This window comes from Suricata suricatta, chromosome 12, assembly GCF_006229205.1.
Source record: "Suricata suricatta isolate VVHF042 chromosome 12, meerkat_22Aug2017_6uvM2_HiC, whole genome shotgun sequence".
In the NCBI taxonomy this organism is placed as follows: domain Eukaryota; kingdom Metazoa; phylum Chordata; class Mammalia; order Carnivora; family Herpestidae; genus Suricata; species Suricata suricatta.
The window spans coordinates 24690297-24700137 of record NC_043711.1 but is presented as its reverse complement, the minus strand read 5'-3'; the positions used below and the strand labels follow the sequence as shown (position 1 = coordinate 24700137).

General features: G+C 39.2%; 1 protein-coding gene across 1 annotated transcript in view; it reads left to right on the top strand.

Annotated features, from left to right (window-relative positions):
- Positions 1–1331: 1331 nt before the first annotated feature.
- Positions 1332–9841, top strand: part of HESX1 (HESX homeobox 1) — a 19827-nt gene continuing 11317 nt past the window's right edge. Inside the window, exon 1 of the mRNA XM_029919025.1 lies at positions 1332–1354. The gene's annotated coding sequence lies outside the window, so the exon portion shown is untranslated. The remainder of the gene's footprint in view (positions 1355–9841) is intronic.

The window sequence follows — 9841 nt, the reverse complement described above, 5'->3', positions numbered from 1 at the left end:
TAATTGCACTACTGGGTATCAACCCCCCCAAATAAAACATTATTTCAAAAAGCTATATGCACCCCTATGTTCATTGAAGCATTATTTATAATAGCTAAGATATGGAAGCAACCTAAGTGTCCATTGATAGATGAATAAAGAAGATATGGTATAGGGGTGCCTGGGTGGCTCAGTTGGTTAAGTGTCCGACTCTTGATTGTGGTTCAGGTCATGATCTCATAGTCATGAGATGGATCCCCACATGGGGCTCCATGCTGAGCATGGAGCCTGCTTGGGATTCTCTCTCTCTCTCTCTCTCTCTCTCTCTCTCTCTCTCTCTCCTTCTCAATAAACATTAAAAAAGAAGATATGGGGTGTGTGTATGTGGGTGTGTGAAGAATAAAGAATGAATAAATAAAATGAATAAAAAAGAAGGAGCCATAAAAAAGAGTGAGATCTTGCCATTTGTGACAACATAGATGGACAGAAAAGGTACTTTGCTAAATGAAATAACTCAAAGACAAATACCATATGATTTCACTTACATGTGGAATCTAAAAAAACAAATGAACAAACAAACCCAAAGAACAAAACCCAGAAACAGACTCACAAATACAGAGAACAAACTGGAAGTTGCCAAAAGAGAGAGGGGTTGGGAGACAGGAGAAATAGGTGCAGGGGATTAAGAGCTGCAAATTTCCAGTCATAAAATAAATAAGTCACAGAGAAAACAAGCACAGCATAGGGAATATAGTCAGTAATATTGTAATCATTTTGTATGGTGACAGACGGTAAGCACACCTATTGTGGCGAGCATTGCATAATGTATTGAATTGTCAAATCACTATGTTGTGCACTTGCAACTAATTTAACATTGTATGTCAACTATACTTAATACAAATGAAAAAATAATTTCATAGAGACCAGAGTGACAGGAAAGGAGCAGCCTGGGGACAGAGTTGAGGGGGAGAGGTGAGGAAGAGAGGCCAGATCACATAAAGCCTTCTGGTCTATGTGAGGATTTTGACTTTTACCCTGACTTTGGATACAAACACCTTTAATAGAGGTTGTGATTTGAAACAAATGCTAGGGAAGCTGAATGAATTAGTGATATGAGATACCATAAATTATGGACAAATTAACATTGTCCTAAGTAAACTCCATAGTTTATGAAATAGAGTGGTTCAACAGAAAAATTACATCAGTGGTTTAGCTAAATCACATTTTGTATACAGGGTCAAAAGCAATGTTTTAATAACAAAAGACATGATTTCATGTATAAACAGCTGTATGCTTTTTCCTCTTCACTTCCTGAATAATTCAGTCCTAAAGCCATTAGGTGGAGCCAAATGAAGTAGAAGTCTGTCCAAGGCGGGTAAGCCACAGGGGCCCAGAATAGGGGGTTGGAGTCCAACCAGGGGGCAGAGGGCATCCCCACCAAGGGGCATCCTCATGTGGGGTGTCAGAGCCGGTTCAAGGTGAGGAGGGTATCTGCATTGGTGTGTGTCAGAGCACAGGAGGGATAAAGAGGCTATTTCGGTGGAGAGGCAGCTTAGAGGGAGGGGTGAGCAGGAAGAGTGGGGTGAGGAGGGCATCTGCATGAAAGGGCAGTTTTGGAGCCCAGATATGATGAGGAGGGAAGGCTTCTATGCAGGTTGGGAGCCCATGCAGAAAGCAAGGAGCGAGAGGAATATCCATGAAGGAAGGCAGCTTAGTGCAGGGTCTCAGAGCCTGAGTGGGGTGGAGAGAACACCCATATAGAGAGTGATAACATGGAGGGGGTCAGAACCCAAACAGGGAGAGAAGGACTTTTGTGCATGAGGAGATAGCTAGGACAGAGCATGGGTGCTCTAGGAGAATAAGGAACACGTCCCTGTAGGAGAGGAGTCCAGCACAAGATGTCAGAGCTCAGGTGAGGGAGTAGGACATCTCTGTAGAGAGAGGGTGAAAGCAATGGAAGTTTGGTTACTAGGGGGTACACCAAATGAGTAAATATGCTGAGGATAATGGAAACCAGGTTTCTCACTGTCGGAGAAGGGAATTAGGAATATGAAAAGGGAGAAAGTTAGAATGAACCTTACGGTGTCGGTTTGGAATTACACGCATACCTTGTTTTTTGCACTTTGTTTTATTGTGCTTCTCAGACACTGTGTTTTTTATAAATTGAAGGTTTGTGGCAACCCTGCGTCAAACAAGTCTATCAGTGCCATTTTTCCAAAAGCAGTTGCTTACTTTGTGTCTCTGTGTTGCATTTTGGTAATTGTGACAATATTTTAAACCTTTTTCATTATTATTATATTCATTATGGTGATCTGTGATCAGTGATCTTCAGTGTTATTATTTTAATGATTTTGGGGTTCCAGGAACCATGCTCATATAAGATGGCAAACTTAATCCATAAATGTCATATGTGTTCTCATCGTTCCACCAACTGCTCCCCAATATTCATCTCTTCCTATCCCTTGACTCACAACAATACTGAAATTAGGTCAGTTAATATCCCTACAGCGTCTACGTGCTCAAGTGAAAGGAAGAATCAACTGATGTAGCAGACTTCATTGTCTTTTTTAAGAAGTTGCCACAGCCACACCAACCTTCAGCAACTACCACTCTGGTCAGTTGGCAGCCACCAAAAGGGAAAATCAGGGAAACTTTCAATATCACAAAAAATAATGAAATTATAACTCATTGAATAAAATGAGTCCATCCTGATATAAACAAATAAGTAGAAAGTTTGTAGAGAATATTATTACAGAATATTTATACTGCTTTAAAGTACCTCCCCCCTCAATACTGTATTATAAAGGGGAAAATAATAACTTCATAGTGGTGAAACATCTTAATCAAAAGCTCAGAGTTAAATATCACTAGCAATGGGACAAATAAAAGTCATGTGCTATCTGATAGCAAATAATGAAAAGAACATAGCATGTTTTCTGTGACATCCTGCCAAAGATGCTTAACCTGAATCTCATTATAAGGAAACATCAAAAAACCTTAAATGAAGGATGTTCCACAAAGTAACTGACTGTAATCTTCAAAAGAGTCCGGGTCATGAAAAATCAAGGAAATACTGAGCATCTGTTGCTGATTGAAGGAGACTAAAGAGACAGAGTTGAAAGCAATGTGTGATTCTGAACTGTATCCTTTTGCTGTAAAGGGTGTTATTTGGGACAATGGTGACACTTGAATGGGCTTTGATGATTAGATGATAGTGATATGTCAATGTTAATTTCCTGACTTTGATGCTTTTTTGTGATTATGTGGGAGAATGTCCTTGCTTGCAGGAAAAACACACTGAAGTATGCAGGGCTGATGAAGCAGCATATCAGCAACTACTCTCAAATGATTGGAGAAAAATTTTGTACCGTACTTGCAACTTTTCTGGAGTTTTGAGATTGTTTCTTTTAAAAAAATTTTTTTTACATTTATTTATTTTTTTTGAAAGGCAGAGCATGAGTGGAGGAGGGGCAGAGAGAGAAGGAGACAAAGAATCTGAAGCAGGCTCCTGGCTCTGAGCTGTCAGCACAGAGCCCAATGTGGGGCTTGAACCCAAGAACCGTGACATCATGACCTGAGCCGAAATCGCACACTTAACCGACTGAGCCACCCAGGCGCCCTTAGATTGTTTCAAACTTAAATAAAAAACACTAAAAATTAAAATGAAAACTGGTAATAGCTATAATTATGAATGGATCAGTGACATGATACATTACTAAATTGCTTAGTTTTCCTAAAATTTTTTCAAATTCTAAAGAGAGATTATTAAGTAAACAGATGTCATGGCTAATAGAAGAATCTGTGGGTAAGGGACAAGACTTTGGGGCACTCTAAGTAAAATATTCCCGAGATCATTTCTGCTCTTTTCTGCTCCTGTTCCCCAACTGTATCTGCTTTAATGGGGACCCAGACACTGCTGAGAATTCTCAAGTAGTGCCTACATGGAAGGAGTCCTCAGTAACCATGACAGCTACCTTCTTGGAATATAACCTTTAAGAAATATATATTTATTTTAAGGCAATTCCACTAATATCCTGAGTTGTTGGATTTCTGAAATAATGTTATTTCCAGATATCTTCTACTACTCAAATTATCTCACTTATTTAGGTTATGTGTGTGAGATGTGTAACAATAATGTTTACTATTCTAGATAAAGTTAGCCCTTAAAACATTTTTAGAATCATTGTCATTTTACATTTCTTTTTTTTGTTTGTTTAAGTGTTTTAATGTTTATTTTTGAAAGAGAGAGTGAGCGGGAGAGAGACAGAGAGAGAGGGAGACACAAAATCTGAAGCGGGCTACAGGCTGTCAGCACAGAGCCTGACGCAGGGCTCGAACCCACGAACCACGAGGTTGTGCCCTGAGCCAAAGTCAGACACTCAACTAAGTCAGCCACCCAGGTGCCCCTTGTTTTACATTTCATGCTGCCAATTTTCATTAGTACTTTACCTTCTCATTCTCAGGACTATATTTTAATTCTGAGGTAATTCAGTTTGCTGTATACTTGCTCATTTGTTTATGTGATTAGAAATACAATTTGTGAGTGATAAACTCTCCATCTATAATCCCTTCTCAGTTAATGATGTCATCATCCATCTGGTCACCTAAACTAGAAATATGGGAATCACATTACTTCCTCCCTCCATCTCCCCTCACCACACACACACACACACACACACACACACACACACACACACCCCTACATCTGATTGGCCTTAAGTTACATTTCTTAAAACATCTCTGCCTCAAGACATCTCTGAAAAGCCTTCATAGTAACACTGATAATAGTAATAAACTATAACACACATTTCATGTTTACTATGTGTTGGGCACTGTTTCAGGGCTTTGCAGGCCATCTCATCTGATCCTGAATTAAGTACTATAATTACCCCCATTTTATTATAGAGGAAACTGAGCACAGAGAGGCTAAGTTACATACCAATATCACATAACTAAAAAGAGGAGGTTCTGGAATTTGGACTCAGATAGTTTGATATAGGAGTTGGGCTCTTACTCATACTCTCAATCCTGCTCAATCCCACCTTAACAGATTTGGGTCCTTTTCTGCTTTCATAACCTCTCATGCATATATCTTCATTATTTTCTTACATTGAAATTCTGTATTTATATATTGATGTTTCTAAGGTACTAAGTATATTATTATTTATATTTACAAAGGTAGAGAGAGGGGTGCCTGGCTGGCTCAGTTGGTGGAGCATGCGACTCTTGATCTCAAAGTTATGAGTTTGAGCTCAAAGTTATGAATTTGAGCCCCATGTTGCATGTAGAGATTACTTTTTTTAAAAGGTAAAATAATAAATCTACATTATTATATCTCTAGTCATTAGACATAATAAATCCACATACATATATCACTCCAATTCAACACTTACCAACATTTGCAACACTTGTTTTAATTCTCATTGTTTTCTTATTTTCCTGAAGTATTGTAAAGCAAAACCCAGACATCCTGAAATCTTATCTGTAAATACTAAAGTGCAATCTTTTTTAAAAGGGCTTTTTTTTTGTTTTTTGTTATTGTTATTGTTGTTACTGTATTCACATTCTCACACCTAACAAAGTTAATTACTATCACCTTGATCACCAGTTTCTTGAGGGCAGAAACCATTTTAGCTCCTGGCTACCTAGTGCATCCTTGATATATGCTGGAGCTTAATAAATGTTTGTAGTGATTCAAAGGGGGTTTTGTTGTTTGTCTTTTGTTTTCTGGTTTAAATAAGAACCATAACATTCATTCCCCCAAAGCAATGTTACAAGTAGCAGGGGCGCCTGGGTGGCTCAGCCGGTTAAGCCTCCGACTTCGGCTCAGGTCAGATCTCACATTCGTGGGTTCAAGCCCCGCATCAGGCTCTGTGCTGACAGCGAGCTCAGAGCCTGGAGCCTGCTTCTGGTTCTGTGTCTCCTTCTCTCTCTGCCCCTCCTCCTCTCATGCTCTGTCTCTCTGTATCAAAAATAAATAAAACATTAAAAAAAAGTTTTGAATATTGTGTCTGGGGAAAACCTGAGTCTATTTTAGCTTAGCTCGAGTTTTCTTGTTCTCACTGTTAATCTAGAGGGAACAGAAGGCAAGGACTAGACAGAGTGGAAGTGTTCATTGGTAAAGATTTCTTAAAAAGAAATATGACAGCATCCACCCAAAAAAAATATACTCTTCAAAGAAATTTTTCATGTAAATACTCCTGCATGTATACCAAAATGTATGCACAAGGTATTCACTGCTATAATGTTTATTATAGTTTAAAAAGTTGGAGATAACCCTAAGTGCCCATTATTAGAGATATAATTCAGTAAATTACTGTTCGTCCAGCTGGCGTAGTGCCGAGCCGCTGTTGAGGAGTGAGGTAGAACGGTATGTGTGGACACAGGTCATGTCAGGGTCAGGGAAGCCCACTGCAGAACAGTTCCTATGTCTGACTCCCAGATGTGTGCATCCACCCGTTATATCAAAGCACTTTTGGAAGGAATGGGGCACCTGGGTGGCTCATTTGTTAGGTGTCCAACTTCAGCCCAGGTCTTGATCTCACAGTCTGTGAGTTCGAGCCCCATGTCAGGCTCTGTGCTGACACCTCAGGGCCTGGAGCCTGCGTTGGATTCTGTGTCTCCTTCTCCCTGCCTCTCCCCTGCTTGTTCTCTCTCTCTCTCTCTCAAAAATAAAAATAAACATTAAAAAATAATAAATTTAATAGAAAAATTTTCTTAACATTTCTTTATTTTTGTGAGACAGAGAGAGTCAGTGTGATCAGGGGAGGGGCAGAGAGAGAGACACAGAATCCAAAGCAGGCTCCAGGCTCTGAGTTCTCAGCACAGAGCCCGAAGTGGGGCTTGAACTCATGAACCATGAGATCATCACCTGAGCCGAAGTCGGAAGCTCAACAAACTGAGTCACCCAGGCACCCCTAAAAAATAATAAATTAAAAAAAATTTTTTTAATGTTTTATTTATTTTTGATACAGAGAGAAACAGAGCATGAGAGGGGGAGGGGCAGAGAGAGAAGGAGACACAGAACCGGAAGCAGGCTCCAGGCTCTGAGCCAGCTGTCAGCACAGAGCCTGACGCGGGGCTCGAACCCACAAACGGGAGATCTGACCTGAGCCGAAGTCAGAGGTTTAACTGACTGAGCCACCTAGGCACCCCAAAAATAATAAATTTTAAAAGGCAGGAAGGAGAAGCATAAACTGTTAGTAGCAGTAGCCAATAGTAGGTTGGGGAGTAAAAATGGGGTAGAATTGAAGGAGATGGTTATATCTTATTCTATGTACAGTAATATTGAATAAATTTTTTTTAAGTTGGGGGGGTTGTTTTTTTGGTTTTGCCTTTTATTTTTTTGAGAGAGAGAAAGAGAGAGAGAGAAAGCATGTGCAGGGAAGGGTAGAGAGAGAGGGAGAATCCCAAGCAATCTCCCTGCCTCAAGTGCAGAGCCTGATGCAGGGCTCAAACCCATAAAGCTGTGAGATCATAACCTGAGCCTAAATCAAGGGTCAGACACTTAGCCTACTGAGCTACTGAGGTACCCTGAATGAATCTTTTAAAAATAAAAATGCATTTGTGTTTCAAATGATTTTAAGGGCATGATATGTGCAAGACACTATACTGAAAAGAATTTTAACTGATTTCATAATGTAAAACTATAAACTACTCTTTCGAGATTTCAGAAGAACAAAGGCTGAACATTATTATTTTTGAGAGAGCACGAGTGGGGGAGGGGCAGAGAGAGGGGGAGACACAGAATCCGAAACAGGCTCCAGGCTCCAAGCTGTCAGCACAGAGCCTGATGCGGGGCTCAAACTCATGAACCACAAGATCATGACCTGAGCCAAAGTCGGATGCTTAACCGACTGAGCCACCCAGGTGCCCCATTTTTTTAATATTATAAAGAAAATGAACTCATTCAACAAATCTTTATTTAATAGCTCTTGTGTGATGGGCACTGTGATGGTGTTGGGAGAGAGAGAAATGTGTATAAAATCATCCCAACTTTCCAGAATCGCTGGGAAGATACTGTGTGTCCCAGTCTTAGTAATGGCAGATGAGGGCCTTAAGAATTACAGAGTGCAAGGCTGTGAACTGTTTGTTCAACATGACTCAGGAGTTTTTGATTCTAAACTCAGAGTTTTAATTTTTCTTGTCTAAGTATAGTTGGTACACAACATTATATCAGTTAATGCACATAAGTTTGTTTTGAATTTTTAAAACAAATCCCCCATCTTCCTTCTTATTAAATTTTAGTTGGGGAGCCTGGGTGGCTCAGTCAGTTAAGCCTCCTACTTCCGCTCAGGTCATGATCTCACGTCTGTGGGTTCGAGCCCCGTGTCAGGCTCTGTGCTCACAGCTCAGAGCCTAGAGCCTGCTTCTAATTCTGTGTCTCCCTCTCTCTCTGCCCCTCCTCACTCATGCTCTGAATCTCTCTGTCTCAAAAATAAATAAAACTTTAAAAATAAATAAATAAATAAATTTTAGTTACAGAATGCCAAAATGTCTTCTAATTTGTGAATTATGCTGGAGTAATACATAAATAATTCATAGAAAACTGGGAGTACCTGAACACATTAAACAACAACAGCCATAAAGCCACAGCATTTACATTGCCTGTTTAATTTACAAATGTCACCTCTTCCCAGTTCTACCCATCCATCCATTTATGCACTCATTCCACAAATATTTACTGAATGTCTACTTTGCCACTGTTCTACGTGACCCTGAAGGTATAGCAGCAAATAATTACATTGTTTTAGAAAACACATTTTAACATTTAAAAATACAGTCTCAAATAGAACAATGTAATTCCTATGCAAAATTAAGAGGCCAGCGCCATTAAAGCTTTGCTTATTGCTTTTCTTTCTTATGTTCACAGACCATGAGCATAATAATTGTATAGCTGATTTGTAAATCTCTGCTAGAACACCTAAGACATTGAGCATTTTTCTGATGTTAATGATTTGGGAGCTAATTGAAATACACAATTAGAAAATAAATTGTTAGTAAAACCTGGATAGATTTACAAGTTACTAAAACAAAAGAAAACATAAACCTCTCAATTTTTACTTCCCTTTGTACATACAGATGTTTAAAAGGTAGACTACCTGATTTTATGATTCCTAGAATCTTCAATGTCAATGTGTCAGGCTTTTCTTACATCAAAATAAGTATTAAAAGATATTGAGGATATATCATATCCAAGTTTTCACAACTCTTTTCTTAATTTATCATACCTTTTGATGTTTATATCATGGGATCATTGATGAATATGTTACTGTGGACATTAATTGATAAAGTCAGTAGAACAGGGAATTTGGAGACAGAAAATTTGAGTTGGTCTCTACCACTTGCTGGTTGGTGGCAACATACAACTGAACTCTCAGTTTCTGTTTTCTCAACCACAAGAGTAGAGGATTTGTGAAAGGATTAAATATAAATATTCTTAAATGTTTTAGAAGCCATAAAGCACTATAGATATTTTGTGTTTGTATTCATTATAACATTACTCTAGATACGTACCATTTATTAGAAATAGTAGACATCATTTAATGGTGGAACACTATTCTCTAGTCAGAAACAAAACAAGAAGGTCTGTTGTCATTACCACTATTTTCAACACTGTTCTGTATTTCTAGACCAATATTTTCTGACAGAACTTTTTTTTTTAATTTTTTTTAATGTTTTATTTATTTTTGATACAGAGAGAGACAGAGTATGAGAGGGGGAGGGTCAGAGAGAGAGGGAGACACAGAACCGGAAGCAGGCTCCAGGCTCTGAGCTAGCTGTCAGCACAGAGCCTGACGCGGGGCTCGAACCCACGAACGTGAGATCTGACCTGAGCCGAAGCCGGAGGCTTAACCGACTG